General features: G+C 49.8%; 1 long non-coding RNA gene across 1 annotated transcript in view; it reads left to right on the forward strand.

Moving 5' to 3' along the window:
- Positions 1-2,072: 2,072 nt before the first annotated feature.
- The window catches only part of LOC132395063 (uncharacterized), a 43,358-nt gene continuing 25,040 nt past the window's right edge, over positions 2,073-20,390 (forward strand). The window contains exon 1 of the long non-coding RNA XR_009512509.1: positions 2,073-2,463. This is a non-coding gene — a long non-coding RNA (uncharacterized LOC132395063). The remainder of the gene's footprint in view (positions 2,464-20,390) is intronic.

The raw sequence follows: 20,390 nt of genomic DNA on the forward strand, positions 1-20,390 counted from the left end.
TGTTGGTCTCGTTCCTATGGGACAGTCAGTGTGGTTACGGTGGGGCTGGTGGTCTCGTTCCTATGGGACAGTCAGTGTGGTTACGGTGGGGCTGGTGGTCTCGTTCCTATGGGACAGTCAGTGTGGTTACGGTGGGACTGGTGGTCTCGTTCCTATGGGATGGTCAGTGTGGTTACGGTGGGACTGGTGGTCTCGTTCCTATGGGACAGTCAGTGTGGTTACGATGGACTGTTGGTCTCGTTCCTATGGGACAGTCAGTGTGGTTACGGTGGGGCTGGTGGTCTCGTTCCTATGGGACAGTCAGTGTGGTTACGGTGGGGCTGGTGGTCTCGTTCCTATGGGACGGTCAGTGTGGTTACGGTGGGGCTGGTGGTCTCATTCCTATGGGACGGTCAGTGTGGTTATGGTGGGGCTGGTGGTCTCATTCCTATGGGATGGTCAGTGTGGTTATGGTGGACTGGTGGTCTCGTTCCTATGGGATGGTCAGTGTGGTTATGGTGGGGCTGGTGGTCTCATTCCTATGGGATGGTCAGTGTGGTTATGGTGGACTGGTGGTCTCGTTCCCATGGGATGGTCAGTGTGGTTATGGTGGGGCTGTTGGTCTCGTTCCCATGGGAGGTGGGGCCCTTGACGATGGATACTGCCAGCAGTCCTTGTAGATGTGCTCAGTGTTGGGGAGGGCTTTTCCTGTGACGTACTGGGGCTGCATCCAGCACTTTTATAGGTTTTTCCATTCTTGGTCTATATGGTATAGAACGGACTTACAACTTGTTAATGCAAATATCTAATCATCCAATCATGTGGTGGCAACACAATGCTTAAAGCATGCAGACATGGTCAAGAGGTTCAGTTGTTGTTCAGACCAAACATCAGAATGGGGAAGAAATGTGATCTCAGTGACTTTGACTGTGGAATGATTGTTGGTGCCAGATGGGGTGGTTTGAGTATCTCAGAAACTGCTGATCTCCTGGGATCTTCACACACAACAGTCTCTGGAGTTCACAGAGAATGGTGCCAAAAGCTAAAAAAAAATTCAGTGAGTGGCAGCTCTGTGGGTGAAAACCCCTTGTTAATGAGAGAGGTCAGAGGAGAATGGCCAGACTGGTTCAAGCTGACAGGAAGGAGACAGTAACTTAAATGACCATTCTACACGATAATGCGTAGAAGACTAATTCTGAATACGCATCAAAATGAATGGGCTACAGCAGCAGAAGTAACCGACGAAGTGGCCACTGGCTGTAGAGGGGTTTGTCAAAGCTGTCGTGGGAGGAGAGCAGAGCCTGGATGGTGGGGATCTTGCTGATGCATCTGACAAGAGAAACCATTCTCACTGCTTGTTGATCACAGAACACATTCAGTTATTTCCTTCATCTACAGTTATGACAATTTAATTTGTGAAACTTAAAACTGCATTAACAGATTCACCAAATTAAATCAAAGACAGGAACTACAATACTGCAGAAAACACAAATTACCGTGCAATAGGCATGGTTTGCGTCAGCATTGGGAAGACAAAGCACCCTGTCCTTGCAGAGAAACAACAGTATCCAATCCAATAACTGTCGAAAGCTTCCCTCCCCTGCATTTCCACTTCAAAGCATCAAATGGCCTATTTTCACCAGGAAAAGCCACAATACAAAGCATTCCCTGTCTTCTTCAGTGGAACTGACATCTGACAAGAGAAACCATTCTCACTGCCTGTTGATCACAGAACACATTCAGTTATTTCCTTCAGCTACCAGTTATGCAAACATCCCCTCAAAGGTCACAGCTTTGAACTTGTGTATCCATGGTACAAATGGATAGATACCAGGCGTAAACAGAACAGATACTAACATAAAAGCAAGTGATTCTGAAGGCACTGAAAATCCAGAGCAACACACACAAATTACTGGAGGGACTCAGCCAGCCAGACAACATCAATCAAGGCTTTCTTCTTCAACCCTTTCCTCTTCCACCAATTACCTCCAGCTTCTTACTTCATCCTCTCTCCACCCACCTTGCACCTTGATCTTCTCCTCCTCTTCCCCCTTCCCTTTCAATCCTGATGAAAGTTCTGGGCCCAAAATGCCGACTGTTTATTCAGCTCCATTGATACTCCTGAATTCCATTTTTTTTCTTTTTAATTGCCTGGGAGCTAAAAAACATTGCAATCTATCTGATGACTCAGCACAGGATTGAGCAGTGACCCACATTATTTCCACCCTACAGACAGAGGCACCAGTGTGCATCTACGTTCTGGCCAGAGGCAAGAATAGAATCAGGTTTATTATCACAGACCTAAGTCGTGAAATATATCGTTTCACAGCAGCAGTGCAGTGCAATACACGAGAAAGACTTACAAACAAGAGAAAATCTGCAGCTGCTGGAACACTCGCAAAATGCTGGAGGAACTCAGCAGGGCAGGCAGCATCAACGGAAGAGTACAGTCAATGTTTCGTGCCGAAACCCTTCATCAGACCTGTAAGTTACAGTAAAAATATATATATAATATAGGAAAACTGCACTGTGGCAGACAGCAGGAACTCAAAACAACACAATGCATCACCAGAACCAGCCTATTCGCTGCTGTGTAGTATATTTTCTCTCTAGGGCTGTGGGGAGTTGGAGGGGGGAGCCAGTTAGCTAAGCTCAGCTTTCTCACACAGCAGCCGGCACTTCCATACATCAAAAAGCTGTTGATAGAGTCAGTCATAAAACACCACAAAGCAGAAACAGGCTGAACTGTTACTCTGCCTGGTTCGATTGACCTGCACCCGGACTATATCCCTCCATACCCCCTCCCATCCATGTACCTAGCTAAATTTCACTTAAGTGCTAAAATTGAAGCCGTATGCAACACGTGCGCTGTCAGCTCATTCCGCACTATCACCATGCTCTGAGTGAAGAAATTCCCCTTTATGTTCCCCTTAAACTTTTCATCTCTAGTTGTAGTCCCACCCAACATCAGTGGAAAAAAGCTGCTTGCATTTACCTTATCTAAACCCCTCATAATTTTGTATAGCTCTATCAAATATTTTCTCAATCTACTATAGCCTAGGCAATGAAGTCCTAACCTACTCAACCTTTCCCTATAACTCAGGTCCTCATGTCCTGCCAGCATCCTTGTAAACTTTCTCTGCGTTCTTTCAATTTTATGTATATCTTTTCTGTAGGTAGGTGACCAAAACTGAACACAATACTCCAAATTTGGCCTCACCAATGTTTTATAGAATTTCAACATCACCTGTACACAGTACATTGGCTTATGAAGGCTAATGTGCTAAAAGTTTTCTTTACAATCCTATCTATCTAGGATTCCAGTTTCAATGAATTATGGATCCATATTCCCAGATCCCTTTGTTCTACTGCTCTACAGCTCACCATGTAAGATCTACCCTGGTTGGTCCTACTAAAGTGCAAAACCTCACACTTGTCTGCAATAAATTCCATCTGCCATTTTTCAGCCATTTTTCCACCAGGTCCAGATCCTGCTACAAGCTTTGATCGTCTTCCTCACTGTCCATTACACCCCCCAATCTTAGTGTCATTCACAAATTTGCTCAAATTAACCACATTATCCTCCAGATCATTGATATAGATGACAAACAACCACGGACCCAGCACCGATCCATTGTCAGCAAGGTAACCATCTACCACCACTCTCCGCCACAAAACCAGTGTCTCATCCAATGTACTACCTCATCTTCAAAGCAAGTGGCTGAACCTTCTCCCATGTGGGGCTTGTCAAAGGCCTTGCAGTCATCCCTGCCTTCAACCTTCCTGGTAATACCCTTGAAAAATTCTATAAGATTAGACATGATCTACCTCACACAAAGCCAGGCTGACTATCACTATTCAGTCCTTGTCTATCCAAATACTTACAAATCCAGTCCTTTTGAATACCTTTCAATGACTGTCCCACAACGGAACAACACCAGCCACCCTCCAATCCTCCAGCGCCTCTAGGGATACCTCTGCTAGGGCCCTGCAATGTCTGCATTTGCCTCCCACAGGGTCCACGGGAACACCTTGTCAGGCCCTGGGGATTTATCCACCCTAGTTTGCCTCAAGGCAGTGAGCACCTCCTCCTCTGTAATTTGTACAGGGACCACAACCCCGCTGCTGTGTTTCCTCACATCTATACATTCTATGTGCTTCTCCTGAGTAAATACAGATGCCAAAAAAACCCATTTAAGATCTCCCTTATCTCTTTTGGATCCACACTTACATTATCATTCTGATCTTCCAGCAACTTTGTCCCTTGCTACCCTTTTGCTCTTAACATATCTGTGGAACATCTTAGGAGTTGCCTTCACCTTATCTGCTAGAGCAACCTCACGTATTCTTTTATCCCTCCTGATTTCCTTCTTAAGTGTTCTCTGGCATTTCTTAAACTCTTCAAGTACCTCATTTGTTCCTGCCTGCCCATACCTGCTATGCACCTCCTTTTTCCTAATCAGGGCCTCAATATCTCTCGAAAACCAAGGCTCTCTGAACTTGTTATCCTTGCCCTTTATTCTGACAGGAGTACACAAACTCTGTGCCCTCAAGATTTCTCTTTTGTAGGCTTCTCATTCGCAAGTACACCTTTACCAGAAAACAGCCTGTCCCAATCCACATTTGCCAGCACCTTTCTGGTACTACCAAAATTGTCCTGTTGTAGTGGCGCGCAAAGCGCTACGAAAGACACACGGAGGCAGAGAGAGCTGAACTCGGAATGGCTTTACTGATTCAAACTCACGCGCTTAAATCCCCCCCTCCCCATGGGTCCCTGTGACCAGCAGGGCGGATGTGACATCAGACCGACCCCGGAAGGTCCGCGTCTGCCTGCGGTTCCCGATGGCGGTTCGAGTCCTGTGTGTGCGGAGCTCCACACCACTCCCCCCAGAAACGTCCACTGGGGGAGTGGAGCCCCCAGTCTGTGTGTCTTGCCTGGGTGGCGCAGGTACCCTCACCGGTTGCTCAATGTCCACGTGCGCCGGTTTGAGGCGGTCCACCCACCTCCACGACACACGTGGATCTGTTGTCCCAGCTCACTTTGAAGGGTCCCTCGTACGGCCGATGTAGGGGTGACCTGTGCATGCCCCTGCAAATAAAAACCTACTCACAGTCTCGGAGGTCTTTAGGGGTGAAGGATGGCGTGGAACCATGCCTGGAGGTCGGGACCGGTGCTAGGGTCCCTACCTTGTCCTGCAGCCACGTTAGCACCTCAGTTGGAGTTTTGTCCAAACCTCAGGCCTCTGGTACGAACTCGCCCAGGACCGTCGGGGGGGGGGGGGGGGGGGGCGTCGTAGACCAATTCTGCCGAGGAGGTGTCCAGGTCCTCCTTGGGGGCTGTGAGGATGCCCAGTAGGACCCAGGGAAGCTCATCTGTCCAGTTGGGGCCCCTGAGCTGCGCCATCAGGGCTGACTTGAGATGCCAGTGGAATCGCTCTACCAAACCGTGGAACTGGGGATGGTACGCTGTGGAGTGATGTAGCTGGGTGTCCAGGAGCTGTGCCAGTGCTGTCCACAAACCAGACGTGAACTGCGCCCCTCTGTCGGAGGTGATGTCCATTGGGAGGCCGAACCTGGTGATCCAGTTTGCAATGAACATCCTGGCGCAGGACTCAGTGGACGTGTCTGTGAGCGGTACGGCTTCTGGCCATCTGGTGGACCTGTATACCATGGTAAATATATACCTGGCGCCCCCGGGATACTGGCAGGGGGCCAACGATGTCCATGTGGATGTGTTGGAACCTCCTGTGCGTCAGCTGGAACTGCTGGAGGGGAGCCTTCACGTGTCGCTAGACTTTGCCGGTCTGGCAGTGTACGCAGGTCCTGGCCCAGTGTCCGACCTGTTTGCGCAAACCATGCCAGATGAATCTGTCCGCTACCAGCTTGATGGACGCCCGGATGGATGGGTGGGCCAGGTCATGCAGCGTGTCGAACACCCGGCACCTCCATGCTGCTGGTACCACGGGTCGGGGTTTGCCGGTAGACATGTCGCACAGGAGTCGATCTGCTGCCGGGCCCATGGAGACGTCCTCCAACTGGAGCCCTGAAACGGCGGTGCAGTAAGCCGGGATCTTGGTGTCCGACCGTTGTGCTTCCGCCAGTGCTGCATAGTCTATTCCTGAGGACGATATGCCTACTGAGTGGAGGTGGGTTGAGACAGTGCGTTGGTGACGATGTTGTTCTTCCCTGCGATGTGGCCGATGTCCCTGGTGAATTCAGAAATACAGGACAGGTGCCTCTGCTGCTGAGCCGACCATGGGTCCCCTTGGCCAGTGTGAAGGTAAGGGGCTTGTGGTCCGTATAGACGATGAACTCCCTTCCCTCGAGGAAGTACCGGAAATGCCGGACAGCCAGGTAGAGCGCTAGCAACTCTCTGTCGAAGGCGCTGTACTTCACCTCTGGTGGCCATAGGTGCCGGCTGAAGAAAGCGAGTGGTCGCCACTGGTCCTCGACGAGCTGCTCCAGGACTCTGCCAACTGCCGAGTCGGAAGCGTCGACTGCGAGTGCCGTGGGTACATCGACTCTCGGGTGCACTAGGAGGGCCACCTTCGCCAGCGCCTCCTTGGCCTGCTCGAACGCCTCCGTGGACTCCGCGTCCAATGCCACTTCTTTGGCCTTGCCGGCCATCAGGCTGAACAAGGGGCTCATGATGCGGGCCGCCGCCGGCACAAACCGATGATATAAGTTGTCCATCCCTACGAACTCCTGCAGGCCCTTGACCGTGCTGGGCTTGGGGAACTGGCGGATGGCCTGGACCTTGACCGGTAGGGGAACTGCGCCATGTCGGTTGACTCTGTGGCCCAAGAAGTCGATCTCCGTCAGCCCGAACTGGCGCTTTGCCGGATTGATTGCCAGTCCGTGGTCGCTCAGGCATTGGCAGAGCTGGCACAAATGTGCTCACGTGCTCATAGTGTGAACTGCTGGCCACCAGGATATTGTCCAAGTAAATGAAGATGAAATCCAGGCCGCGTCCCACCGAGTCCATAAACCTTTGGGAAGTTTGGGCTGCATTCTTGAGACCAAAAGGCATCCTCAGGAATTCGAACGAGCCGAATGGGGTGATGAGGGCTGTCTTGGGCACGTCATCGGGGTGCACTGGGATCTGATGGTATCCCCTAACCAGGTTGATTTTCCAGAAGATGGTCACTCTGTGCAGGTTCGCTGAGAAGTCCTGGGGTACCAGGTACCGGGTATCTGTCAGCGGTTGTGGCATTGTTGAGCCTTCTGTAGTCTCCGCAGGACCTCCATCCTCCTGTGGACTTGGGCACCATGTGCAGCAGGGATGCCCGTGGGCTGTCAGAGCGGTGTATGATTCCAACGCTCTTCCATCATGCAGCGGTGGTCCTTGCGTGGGGATGTGGTGATGCACACTGTGCTTGGGGTCGACCGTGGAGAACTGCAGGGTGACTATGGAGGGGAATTCTGCCAACACCCTGGTAAACTCGTTACCCGAGAGGGTCGCGGAATCCAGATGGAGGGCAGGTAGCTTGGCTTCTCCGAGCTGGAAAGTCTGGAACGTCTCGGTGTGGACCAAACGCCAGCCTTTCAAGTCGACCAGGAGGCAGTTGGCTTGTAGGAAATCTGCCCCTAGTAGTGGTTGTGACACTTCTGTCAACGCAAAAGTCCAAGTGAAACGGCTGGACCTGAAATGCAGTGAGATAGTTCGCAGGCCGTACGTCCGAATACTGGTGCCATTTGCAGCAGTGAGTTTGGGGTCTGGGACCTCGTTACGAGAGTCCATGTTGGAGGGGGGCAGTACGCTGACTTTGGCCCTGGTGTCTACCAGGAAGCGCCTGTCGGAGTGTCGGTCCCAGAGGTATAGGAGGCTGTCTCGGTGGCCAGCCGTCGTAGCCATTAGCGACGGCTGGCCCCGGCGTTTCCTGGAAAAGCACATGGTGGACGGCAGCGGCGCGCCTGAGCCCCATCTCTGGTGATAGAGACACCATTGTTCCGAACTTTCATCTTTTCCCCCGTGGGTCTCGACGGCTTCGGTTGCGGGGCCTGGGCTTTGGGGCGTGTGATCGTGGCTAGGCCAGTGGAGGCTGCTCCACGTTGCTTGCTCTGCCAAAGGACGTCTGCTTTAGCTGCAACCCTGTGGGGGTCGCTGAAATCCTCACCCACGAGGAGGAGGCGAATGTCCTCTGGCATTTGCTCGAGGAACAACTGCTCAAATAAAAGCCACTGCTTATGGCCGTCCATGAGCACCAGCATATCGTTCACGAGCTCGGATGGCGTGCGGTCGCCCAGGCTGTCCATGTATAGGAGCCGCGTGGCCCGTTCATGGTGGGAGAGTCCGAAGATACGGATCAGGAGCACCTTAAAGCTTCGTGTACCTGTCCTTCATTGGTGGCTGGCGTAGGAAGTCGATGATCCGGCCTGCCGTCTCCTGGTCGAGCGTGCTGACCACGTGGTAGTATCGCGTGGCGTCAGCTGTAATGTCTCTGATATTGAACTGGGCCTCAGCCTGCTCGAACCAGACGTGGGGCTGAGTGGCCCAGAAAGTCAGGAGCTTCAGAGAGACCACGCTGTGCGAATTGCTCAGATTCATGGTTGGTCGCAGTCGCCGGCTCCAGATGCCGTCTGGAACGTCGGGGTCACCGAAGCAGTGGTGTGCGAGGCGCTACGAAAGGGACACACGGAGCAGAGGGAGCTGAACTCGGAATGGTTTTACTGATTCAAACTTGTGCGCTTAATTCCCCCCTCCCATGGGTCCCTGCCACCAGCAGGGCGGACGTGACATCAGACCGTCCCCAGAAGGTCCACCCTGAGCGCATCTGCCTGCAGCTCCCGATGGTGGTTCGAGCCCCATGTCCCCATGCGGACCGCCACACTGTCTCCAATTTAGAATCTCTACCCGAGGACCAGACCTATCCTTTTCCTTAATTACCTTGGCATTGGGATCACTAGGTACAAAGTGTTCCCCTACACAAACCTCTGTCACCTCCCCTATCTCACTTCCTAAAAGGTGATCTAGTATCACACTCTCTGTAGTTGGAACCTCTCTCTACTGATTGAGGAAACTTTTTTGAACACATTTGACAAACACATTCCCATCTAGACATTTTACAGAATGGGGAATCTCAGCCAATATGTGGAAAGTTAAAATCACCTACTATACAACCTTATGTTTCTTGCAACAGTCTATGATCTCTCTACAAATTTGCTCCTCTAAATCCTGTGGACTGTCGGGTGGCCTTTAATATAATCCCATTAACACGGTCATACCTTTCTTATTCCTCAGCGGAAGTTAGATATGGCCCTTGTGGCTAAAGGGATCGGGGGTATGGAGAGAAAGCAGGTACAGGGTTCTGAGTTGGATGATCAGCCAAGATCATACTGAATGGCGATGCAGGCTCAAAGGGCCGAATGGCCTACTCCTGCATCTATTTTCTATGTTTCTATGTCTCTACCCTTAAAGCCTCACAAGAGGAGTTCTCCAGTCTGTCCTGTTAGAGCACTGCTGTGACATTTTCCCTGACTAGTTTTGCCTGATCTCATTCTTTAACCCCTCCTGCTCTGAAATATTGAGCTGCCAGTCCTGCCCCACCTTCAACCATGTCTCACTAATGGCTAGAAAGAATTCCACAGATTCCTCTGGTTAAAGAACTACCTCCCCATCTCTGTTCTAAATGAACGTACCTGTATTCTGAGGCTGACGCTCTGGTTCTAGATAACTGGACTATCGTTCCTTTGGCTCCCCACCCCCCATAACAGATTTGCTATGTTTTATATATTAGAAAGTATAGCAAAGGCTTTTAAGGACATAGAAGAGTACAGGCCATTCAGCCCACAATAACGTGCCAACCTTACAACCTACTCTAAGGTCAATCGAAGCATTCTCTCCAATGGAGCCCTCCATTTTTCTATCAGCCATGTGCCTATCTCAGAGTCTCTCAACTGTCTCTAATCACCACCTCTGTCTGGGCAATCTATGCACCCACCACTCTCTGTGTAAAAAGACACCTACCTCTGACATCCCTCCTGTACTTCCCTCCAATCACCCTACATTTTTGCTCCCTCATAGGAGTCACTTCTGCCCTGTCTCTGGCTGCCCACTCCATCTGTCCGTCTTATCATCTGGTACACCTCTAACAAGTCACCGCTCTTCCTCCTTCTCTCCAGTATCATTCTGAACTATTCCTCGCCGAATGGTTCTCATTGTGACAGTTCCCTCGATCAAATTCGACCTTGCGTCCGGACTGTCTAGAATTCTCCACGTCTTCAGCCTCCTACCCTTGACAACATCATACACACTTTTAATCATCACTTAAACATGAAAAATATTTCTTTGAGTTTTTCTTCAGTGTCATTATTTGTTGAAAGTTATTCATTGGGCTCTATGTTATTAGATTAGGGTCAAAACGGGATTGTTGACAGTAGCCGGACAGTGCAGTTCAAAGGGCCAGAAGAGCCTATTCCACACTGTATCTCCAAATTAAAGAATACAAAATTATTAAATGCATTCATAAATGTTTCTCGTTTTGCACCCACTGACAGATCACAAACTTAACTTACCAAATGTCTGCATGCAATTTGCATTTTATAGTTCTGTAACCAGTTCATTTAAATTTATCTCTCAATTGAATGCATGAATTGCATTGTCTTGAATTGGAATAGATTGATTATTGTCACACGTACCGAGATACTGTTTGTGTTCTGTCTGACACACACTGAGATTGTAAAATGGGAAATGGAATGCAGATTACAAAGTTCAAAATCAATTTATTAACAAAGTACGTGCATGCCACCATATACAAGCCAGAGATTCATTTTCTTACGGGCAATCACAGGAGAGCAAAGCAGCAGAATAGAATGAATGAAAGACTACAAACAACGACAGACAAACAATGTGAAAAAGAAGCAAACTGTGCAAGCACAAAATCCCAAATAATAATAATAACAATAAATAAATAATACTGAGAACACGAGGCTGTAGAATCCTTGAACGTGAGTCTGTAGGTTGAGAAATCGGTTCAGAGTGGAGGTGATTGAAGTTACCCACACTGGTTCAGGAGCCTGATGGTTGAAGGATAATAACCGTTCCTGAACCTAGTAGTGTGGGATCCAAGTCTCCCGTAGCTCTTGCCCGATGGCAGCAATGAGAAGACAGCATGGCCTGGAAGGTGGGGCCCTTGACGATGGATACTGCCAGCAGACCTTGTAGATGTGCTCAGTGGTGGGGAGGGCTTTTCCTGTGACGTACTGGGGCTGCATCCAGCACTTTTATAGGTTTTTCCATTCTTGGTCATTGGTATATAGTATAGAACGGATTTACAACTTGTTAATGCAAATATCTAATCATCCGATCATGTGGTGGCAACACAATGCTTAAAACATGCAGACAATGGTCAAGAGGCTCAGTTGTTGTTCAGACCAAACATCAGAATGGGGAAGAAATGGGATCTCAGTGACTTTGACTGTGGAATGATTGTTGGTGCCAGATGGGGTGGTTTGAGTATCTCTGAAACTGCTGATCTCCTGGGATCTTCACACACAACAGTCTCTGGAGTTCACAGAGAATGGCGTAGGTAAAAATAATATCCTGTGATGGGCAAAAACACCTTGTTAATGAGAGAACCAGACTGGTTCAAGCTGACAGGAAGGTGACAGTAATTCAAATACCCATGCATCACAGCAGTGGTGTGCAGAAGAGAGTCTCTGAATACACATCATGATGAAGCTTCAAGTGGATAGGCTATTGTGGCAGAAGTAACTAACAAAGTGGCTACTGGCTGTAGAGGGGTTTTGCAAAGCTGTTGTGGGAAGAGAGCAGAGCCTGGACGGTGGGGATCTTTGATGATGGATGCTCTTTCTTCCTGGCTGCGCTCCAGGTAGATGTGCTCAGTATAGTGGAGTTTTTCTTGTGTCCACCGGTCAACACTAACAATCTGATTTGAGAAACTTAAAACCGCATTAACAGATTCACCAAATTAAATCAAAGACAGGAACTACAATACTGCAGAAAGCACAAATTACCATGCAATAGGCATGGTTTGCGTCAGCATTGGGAAGACAAAGCACTCTGTCCTTGCAGAGAAACAACAGTATCCAATCCAATAACTGTCGAAAGCTTCCCTCCCCTGCATTTCCACTTCAAAGCATTAAATGGCCTATTTTCACCAGGAAAAGCCACAATACAAAGCATTCCCTGTCTTCTTCAGTGGAACTGACATCTGACAAGAGAAACCATTCTAACTGCCTGTTGATCACAGAACACATTCAGTTATTTCCTTCAGCCACCAGTAATGCAAACATCCCCTCAAAGGTCACAGCTTTGAACTTGTGCAACAGTGGTTTAAATCAGAATCACATTTAATATCACCAGTGTCTGTCATGAAATTTGTAAACTTAATGGCAGCAGTACAATGAAATACATAATAGGTAAACAGAGGGAAAAATGAACTATGGTATGTAAAGTGCTTATAAAAAGTATTCATCCCATGTTTTTTTTTTGTTTAACATTAAATCACAGTGGATTTAATTTGGCTTTTTTGACACTGATAACAGAAAAAGACTTTCATGTTAAAGTGAAAAATCGATCTCTACAAAGTGATCCACATTAATTACTAATCTAGAACACAGAGTAATCGATTGCATAATTACTCATCCCTTTCAAGTCAGTATTTGGTAGATGGTAGTAATTATAGCTTTGAGTCTGCATGGATAGGTGTCTATAAGATTTGCACGTCTGGACACTGCAATTCCCCCCCATTCTTTTTTATGAAACTACTCAAACCCTGTCAGATTGCATGGGGATCAGGAATGAACAGGCCTTTTCTAGTCCAGACACAAATTCTCAATTGGATTGAGGTCTGGACTCTGACTTGACCAGTCTAGGACATTAACTTTTGTTGTTTTTAAGCCATTCCTGTGTAACTTTGGCTTTATACTTGGGGTCATTGTCTTGCTGGGAAACAAATCTCCAAGTCACACTTCTCTTGCAGATTGCATCAGATTTCCCTCCAGGATTTCCCTGTATTTTGCTGCAATCCTCTTACTCTCTCCCTTCACAAGCCTTCCAGGGCCTGCTGCAGTGAAGCATCCCCACAGCACGATGCAGTCACCACCATGCTTCATGGTAGGGATGGTGTGTTTTTGATTATGTGTGGTGTTGGGCTTACGCCAAACATAGCATTTAGTTTGATGCCAAAAGGCTCAATTTTGGTTTCATTGGACCATAGAACCTTCTTTCAGCTGACTTCAGAGTTTCCCACATCTTCTGGCAAACTAGCCGAGATTTCATGGGAGTTTGTTTCCAGGAGTGGCTTTCTCTTTGCCTTTCTTCCATAAAGTTGCAACTGGTGAATCACCTGGGCAACAGTTGTTGTATGCTCAGACTCTCCCATCTCAGCCACTGAAGCTCATAACTCCTCTAGAGTCGTCATAGGTGTCTTAGTGGCCTCCCTCACTAGTCCCCTCTTGCACGATCACTCAGTTTTTGAGGATGGCCTTCCCTCGGCAGATTTACAGCTGTGCCGTATTCTTTCCATTTCTTGATGATTGACTTGACTGTACTCCAAAAAATATTCAGTGACGTGGAAACTTTCTTGTATCCATCTCCTGACTTGTGTATCCCAATAATCTTTTGCAGAGTTGCTTGGTGATGCACCATCAATAACTCACACTGAGACGTAGGCGAGATATCGGCTTTTATTGACTGGAAGAAGGAACCAGGAGTGAGTGTCTATCATACAAGGTCCTGGAGACTGAGGCCGATCTTCAGGCCGCAGGTCTCCTTTATACAGGGGCCTGTGGGAGGAGCCACAGGAGCAGTCAGCAGGGGCGTGTCCCGACAGGCACATAGTTCACCACATTCACCCCCCCTTCATTTGAAAAAGTCCTCATGTAGCGAAGGTTCTTACAAGTCAAGCCGATCAGGCGGTCGAATCTGTCGCTGTGATCTACGTAGCACCGGCTGTGACCGCATAGGTGCCGGCAACATTGGCGATTGCACAGGGGACGGGGGTTGCGCGTGTTCTTGCCCACTAGGCGCCGGTGATCCCTCATGCATGTGCGAGGCGCCTGGTATAAATGCGTACGAAACGCCCGGTATACAAGTGTCGTGAGGAGTCTGTGTAGGGCCTGGTGAGTACGGTGTCACCTCTGGTGCAGGGTTCACAGTTACCGGAGAGCCTTCAGGGTAGTGGTCTGCTGCACCTGCGGGTGCCAGGTCGCGGATGGAGACCGTGTCCTCCCGCCCATCAGGTAAGACCACGTAAGCATACTGGGGGTTCGCATGGAGAAGGTGAACCCTCTCCACCAGCGGGGAGTATTTATTGCTCCCCACATGTTTCCGGAGCAGCACTGGCCCCGGGGACGTCAGCCAAACTGGTAGGGTGGTCCCAGTGACAGACTTCCTGGGAAAAGAGAATAGGCGTTCGTGAGGGGTGGCATTGGTGGACGTACATAACAGAGAGCGGATAGAGTGCAGTGCCTCAGGGAGGACCTCCTGCCATCGAGAGACCGGCAACCCTTTGGACTTAAGGGCTAAAAGTGTGGCCTTCCACACTGTGGCATTCCCCCGCTCCACCTGGCCATTACCCCGGGGATTATAACTTGTGGTCCGACTGGTAGCAATGCCCCTAGCTAGCAAGTACTGGCGCAGCTCCTCACTCATAAAGGAGGACCCTCTATCACTGTGGATATAGCAGGGATACCCGAACAGAGTGAAGAGCTGGCGCAGGGCTTTTATGACGGACGTGGCAGTGGTGTCGGGGCAGGGGATGGCAAAGGGGAACCGTGAGAACTCGTCAATAACACTGAGAAAATAGACATTGCGGTCAGTGGAGGGAAGGGGGCCCTTAAAGTCAACACTCAGGCGTTCAAAAGGGCGGGTGGCCTTGACAAGTTGTGCCGTGTCAGGACAGTAGAAGTGCGGTTTGCACTCGGCACAAATTTGGCAGTCCCTGGTCATCGTCCTGATGTCCTCCAGGGAGTACGGCAGGTTCCGAGCTTTCACAAAATGGTAAAATCGGGTGATCCCCGGATGGCAAAGTTGTGCATGAAGGGCGTACAGCTGGTCGAGCTGTGTGCTAGCACATGTTCCCCGGGATAGGGCATCAGGGGGCTCATTGAGTCTGCCAGGCCGGTACAGGATATCATAGGTGTAGGTGGAGAGTTCTATCCTCCACCGCAAAATTTTATCATTTTTGATCTTGCCCCGCTGTTGGTTGCTGAACAGGAACGCAACCGAGCGCTGGTCGGTCAGCACAGTGAATCTTTTGCCAGCAAGATAGTGCCTCCAGTGCCTAACAGCCTCCACTATGGCCTGGGCTTCTTTCTCCACCGCGGAGTGCCGAATTTCAGAGCCTTGGAGGGTGCGAGAAAAGAATGCTACTGGTCTGCCTTCCTGATTAAGGGTAGCAGCCAGAGCGAAATCGGAGGCATCACACTCCACTTGGAAGGGAGCGGTCTCGTCCACTGCATGCATCGTAGCTTTGGCATTGTCCGCTTTAATGCAGTTGAAGGCCGCGCAGGCCTCAGCAGAGAGGGGAAACGAGGTAGACTTGACCAGGGGGCGAGCCTTGTCTGCGTAATGGGGGACCCATTGGGCGTAATAGGAAAAAAACCCCAGGCACCGTCTGAGGGCCTTGAGAGTGGTGGGAAGAGGGAGCTCTAACAGGGGGCGCATACGTTCGGGATCAGGGCCAATAACCCCGTTTTCCACGACATACCCAAGTATAGCAAGGCGGGTGGTTCCAAACACACACTTGTCCCTGTTATAAGTAAGGTTCAGAGCTGCGGCCACTTGGAGAAACCGTTGGAGGTTGGCGTCGTGATCTGGCCTGTCATGACCACAGATGGTGATGTTATCCAGATAGGGAAATGTGGCCTGCAGTTGGTACTGGTCCACCATCCGGTCCATTTCCCTCTGGAAGACAGAGACACCATTCGTGACACCGAAAGGGACGCGCAGGAAGTGATAGAGCCGGCCGCCCGCCTCGAAGGCGGTGTAGGGGCGGTCCTCTGGGCAGATGGGGAGCTGGTGATAAGCGGATTTCAGATCTATTGTCGAGTACACCTTATACTGAGCAATCTGGTTGACCATATCCGCGATGCGGGGTAGGAGGTATGCGTCAAGCTGCGTAAACCTATTGATGGTTTGACTATAGTCCACCACCATCCTATTTTTCTGCCCAGTCCGAACAACAACCACCTGGGCCCTCCAAGGGCTTGTGCTCGGCTCAATGATCCCCTCCCTGAGCAGCCGCTGCACCTCCGACTGAATGAAGGCCCGGTCCCCCGCGCTGTACCTCCTGCCTTTGGTTGCCACAGGTTTACAGTCGGGGGTCAGGTTGGCGAACAGCGGTGGGGGAGGGATCTTGAGAGTGGAGAGGCTGCAAGTGTCGGTAGCGCAGCTGTTGGCCTGGTTCTGGATGGGATGTGTGTGTCCGTGTGTGTGTGTAGTCAGTAGCGGGGTATGTGAAGAAGTCCCACAAAACTGAGGATTCTTGACAGTGAGTGGTGGGAGGGGCCCGTCGTATACCATAGTCACACTTTCGAGATGGCTCTGGAAGTCCAGCCCCAATAGCACAGGTGCACACAGATTAGGCATGACCAGCAGTTCAAAGTCCCGATACTCTGTGCCTTGCACCACCAAAGTCGCTACACAACCCGCCCGGATGTCTGCGGACTGCGACCCAGAGGCCAAATGGAACCTCCGACTGACCGGCCGCGTTGCAAGTCCGCAGCGTTGCACTGTGTCCGGGTGAATAAAACTCCCAGTGCTGCCCGTGTCAAACAGGCATCCAGTCCAGTGCCCCTCCACCTGGATGTCCATCATGGACCTTGCAAGCTGGTGTGGGGCGCTTTGGTCGAGAGTCACAGTGGCCAGAGTTGGATCGTCGGGGTACCCGGTCAGCATCGGAGGGTCGGGGGCGGGGCATGCTGACGCCGACAAAGATGGCCGCTCACATCCGGGGTACCCGGTCAGCATCCGAGGATCGGGGGCGGGGCGTTCTGACGTCGACAAAGATGGCCGCCCACATCCCGGCATGCAAGATGGCGGCCCCCACGTTTCACCCGCAGCGCTGCACTCCGCTCGAGGTTGAGACTTACAGACCTTGGCGAAGTGGCCCCGCTTTCCGCAGCTGGAGCAGGTCGCTTCTCGCGCTGGACAGCGTTGTCGAGGATGTTTCTTTTGGCCACAGAAATAACAAAGCACGAGTTTCTTACGGGCCACAGCCGTGGTCTGGGTCGGGGAGCTCGTGGAATCGCGACTGGCGGCGGCGTTGGCGAATTCGCTCCCGGGAGCCGGCGGTGGCGGGGTCTGAGGCGTCCACGAAACCGGCGGGGAATCGCGCGACTGGACAGCGTCGGCGTTATGCCGCGCAGCTTCTAGAGCGTTGGCCTTCTCTATCGCCGAGCTTAAGGTAAGATCCGAGTTCTCCAGCAGCCGCTGGCGCATGTACACTGACCTCAGTCCCGTCACAAAGGCGTCTCGCACCAGCAGCTCCGCATGCTGTTCTGCCGTGAGCGTCTTGCAGTCACAAGCTCGGACGAGTGTCTGTAGTGCTCGGAGAAACTCAGCGCACGATTCGCCAGGCCGCTGTTGCCGGGTAGCTAAGCGATGTCTTGCGTAGACGGTGTTCACCGGCCGCAGGTACTGTCGTTTGAGGGCGTCCAGTGCCCCTTCGTAGGTCGGCAGGTCCCGGATAAAGGAGTAAACTTTGGAGGAGACCCTCGAGAGTAGGATTCTGTGCATAACGGCGGGTTCAGTCGCACGAAGCTCCGCCAAGTACGATTGGAAGCATGCAAGCCAGTGTTCAAAAGCGAGAGCTGCGTCAGGGTCTTGAGGGTCCAAATCCAACCGGTCCGGACGCAAAACGGGTTCCATGTTTTAAAACTTCCAGTCAATAAAATTGATGCACCATCAATAACTCACACTGAGACGTAGGCGAGATATCGGCTTTTATTGACTGGAAGAAGGAACCAGGAGTGAGTGTCTATCATACAAGGTCCTGGAGACTGAGGCCGATCTTCAGGCCGCAGGTCTCCTTTATACAGGGGCCTGTGGGAGGTGCCACAGGAGCAGTCAGCAGGGGCGTGTCCCGACAGGCACATAGTTCACCACACTTGGAGTGTTCTTTTGTCTTCGTGGTGTAGCTTTTGCCAGGATACTGACTCACCAGCAGTGTTAGACCTTCCAGATACCGGTGTATTTTTACTACAGTCAATTGAAACACCTCGACTGCACACAGGTGACCTTAATGTATCTAACTATGTGACTTCTAAAACTAATTGGCTGCACCAGTGTCAATTTGGTGTGTCATATTAAAGGGGATGAATACTCATGCAATCAATTATTTGTGTTTTATCTTTATAATCAATTTAGGTTTCTTTGTAGAGATCTGTTTTCACTCTGACATGAAAACGTCTTTTACTATTGATCAGTGTCAGAAAAAGCTAAATTAAACCCACTGTGATTCAGTGTTGTAAAACAATAAAATGTGAAAACTTCCAAGTGGGGTGAATACTTTTTATAGACACTATATATATGTCTATTAAATAGTTAAGTTAAAGCAAGTAGTGCAAACAAAAACAAATAAAAATGTAGTGAGTTATTGTTCAGAGGTTCAATGCCCCTTCAGAAATCTGATGGCAGATGGGAAGAAGCTGTTCCTGAATCGCTGAGTGTGTGCCTTCAGGCTTCTGTATCTCCTACCTGATGGTACCAGTGAGAAAAGGGCATGCCCTGGGTGCTGGGGATCCTTAATAATCAACAGCAACTTTCTAATGCACTGCTCCATAAAGATGTCTTGGAAACTTACAGAGCTAGTACCCATGATGGAGCTAATTTTACAAGTTTCTGCATCTTAACTTTGATCTTGTGCAGTAGCCCCAACCCACCCTCTTGCCCCATGCCAGTCAGAATGCTCTCCCCAGTACATTTGTAGAATTTTTTGAGTGTTTTATTTGACAAGCCAAATCCCCTCACACTCCTAATGAAATATAGCCGCTGTCTTGCCTTCTTTGTAGCTGCATCAATATGTTGTGTCCAAGCTAGGTCCTCAGAGATACTGACACCCAAGAACTCACTCTGATCCCTCCATGAGGATTGGTTCTTGCTCCCTCGTCTTATGTTTTCTCAAGCCCACAGTCAGCTGTTCTGTGTTGCTGACGTTGAGTGCAAAGTTGTTGCTGTGACACCACTCAGTTAGCTGGCATGTTCCTGTACGCCCTCACATAAACGAATAGATACCCAGCAGGAACTCAGATCAAATATTAATGTGGCCTCATCTTTCACCTGCCAGCTTGTAATTCTTCCTTTCCCCCGACTTCTTTTATTCCATTTTTTACCTCCTTTCCTTCCAATCCTGATGAAAGTTCCAGGCCCGAAATGCCGACTGTTTATTCAGCTCCATTGATGCTGCCTGAGCTCCTGAATTCCTCCGGCATTTTGTGTCTTACTCAGATTTTAACCATTTTTTCTATTTAATTGCCTGGGAGCTAAAAAGCATTGCAATCTTTTTGATGACTCAGCGCAGGATTGAGCAGTGACCCACATTGTTTCCACCCTACAGACAGAGGCACCAGTGTGCATCTACGTTCTGGCCAGAGGCAAGAGCTGTTATAATTTGTTTTAACAGTCGCGCAGGATGGAGAATCAGGTTTATTTTCACTGACAGAAGTTGTGAAATTTGTTGTTTTACAGCAGCAATAAATTAAAAAACTTACTGTAAATTACAATAAAATATATATATGGAAACTGCGCTGGGGCAGGCAGTAGGAACTCAAAACAACCCAATGCATCACCAGAACCAGCCTGCCCACCGTTGTGTAGGATGATCACTCTCTAGGGCTGTGGGCTTGGAGAGAGGGAGAGGGCTTTATCACACAGCAGCTGACACTTCCAGAGAACAAAGAGTTGTTTTTCAGAGACATACAATACCACAGAACAGAAACAGGCCCTTTGGCCCATCTAGTGCATGCTGAAAAATTGTTCCATCAACCTGCTCACAGATCATGGCCTTTATAACCTGCCCAACATCTTCAACACCATGTCCCATCTCCTGTATTTTGTACATTGGTTTATGAAGGCTGATATGCCAAAAGCTTACTTTCCAAACTTACCTACCTGTGATGCCACTTTTAAGGAATTTTGGATCAATGTTCCCAGGTCCCTCTGTTCTACTGAACTCCCCAGTGCCCTACGGCTCACTGTGTAGGACCTGCCCTGGTTGGGCCTTTGAAAGTGGAACACTTGCCTCTATTAAATCCCACCTGCCATTTTCCAGCCCACTTTTCCAGGTGGTCGAGAACCCACTGCAAGCCAGGATAGCCTTCCTTGCTGTCCACTGCGCCCCCAATCTTGGTGCCATCTGTAAATTTGCTGATCCAGTGTACCACATTGTCATCCAGATGAGAGACAACAATGGGCCCAGCACCGATTGCTGTGGCACTCCACTAGT

The sequence above is a fragment of the Hypanus sabinus genome, chromosome 6 (assembly GCF_030144855.1).
Source record: "Hypanus sabinus isolate sHypSab1 chromosome 6, sHypSab1.hap1, whole genome shotgun sequence".
In the NCBI taxonomy this organism is placed as follows: Eukaryota; Metazoa; Chordata; class Chondrichthyes; order Myliobatiformes; family Dasyatidae; genus Hypanus; species Hypanus sabinus.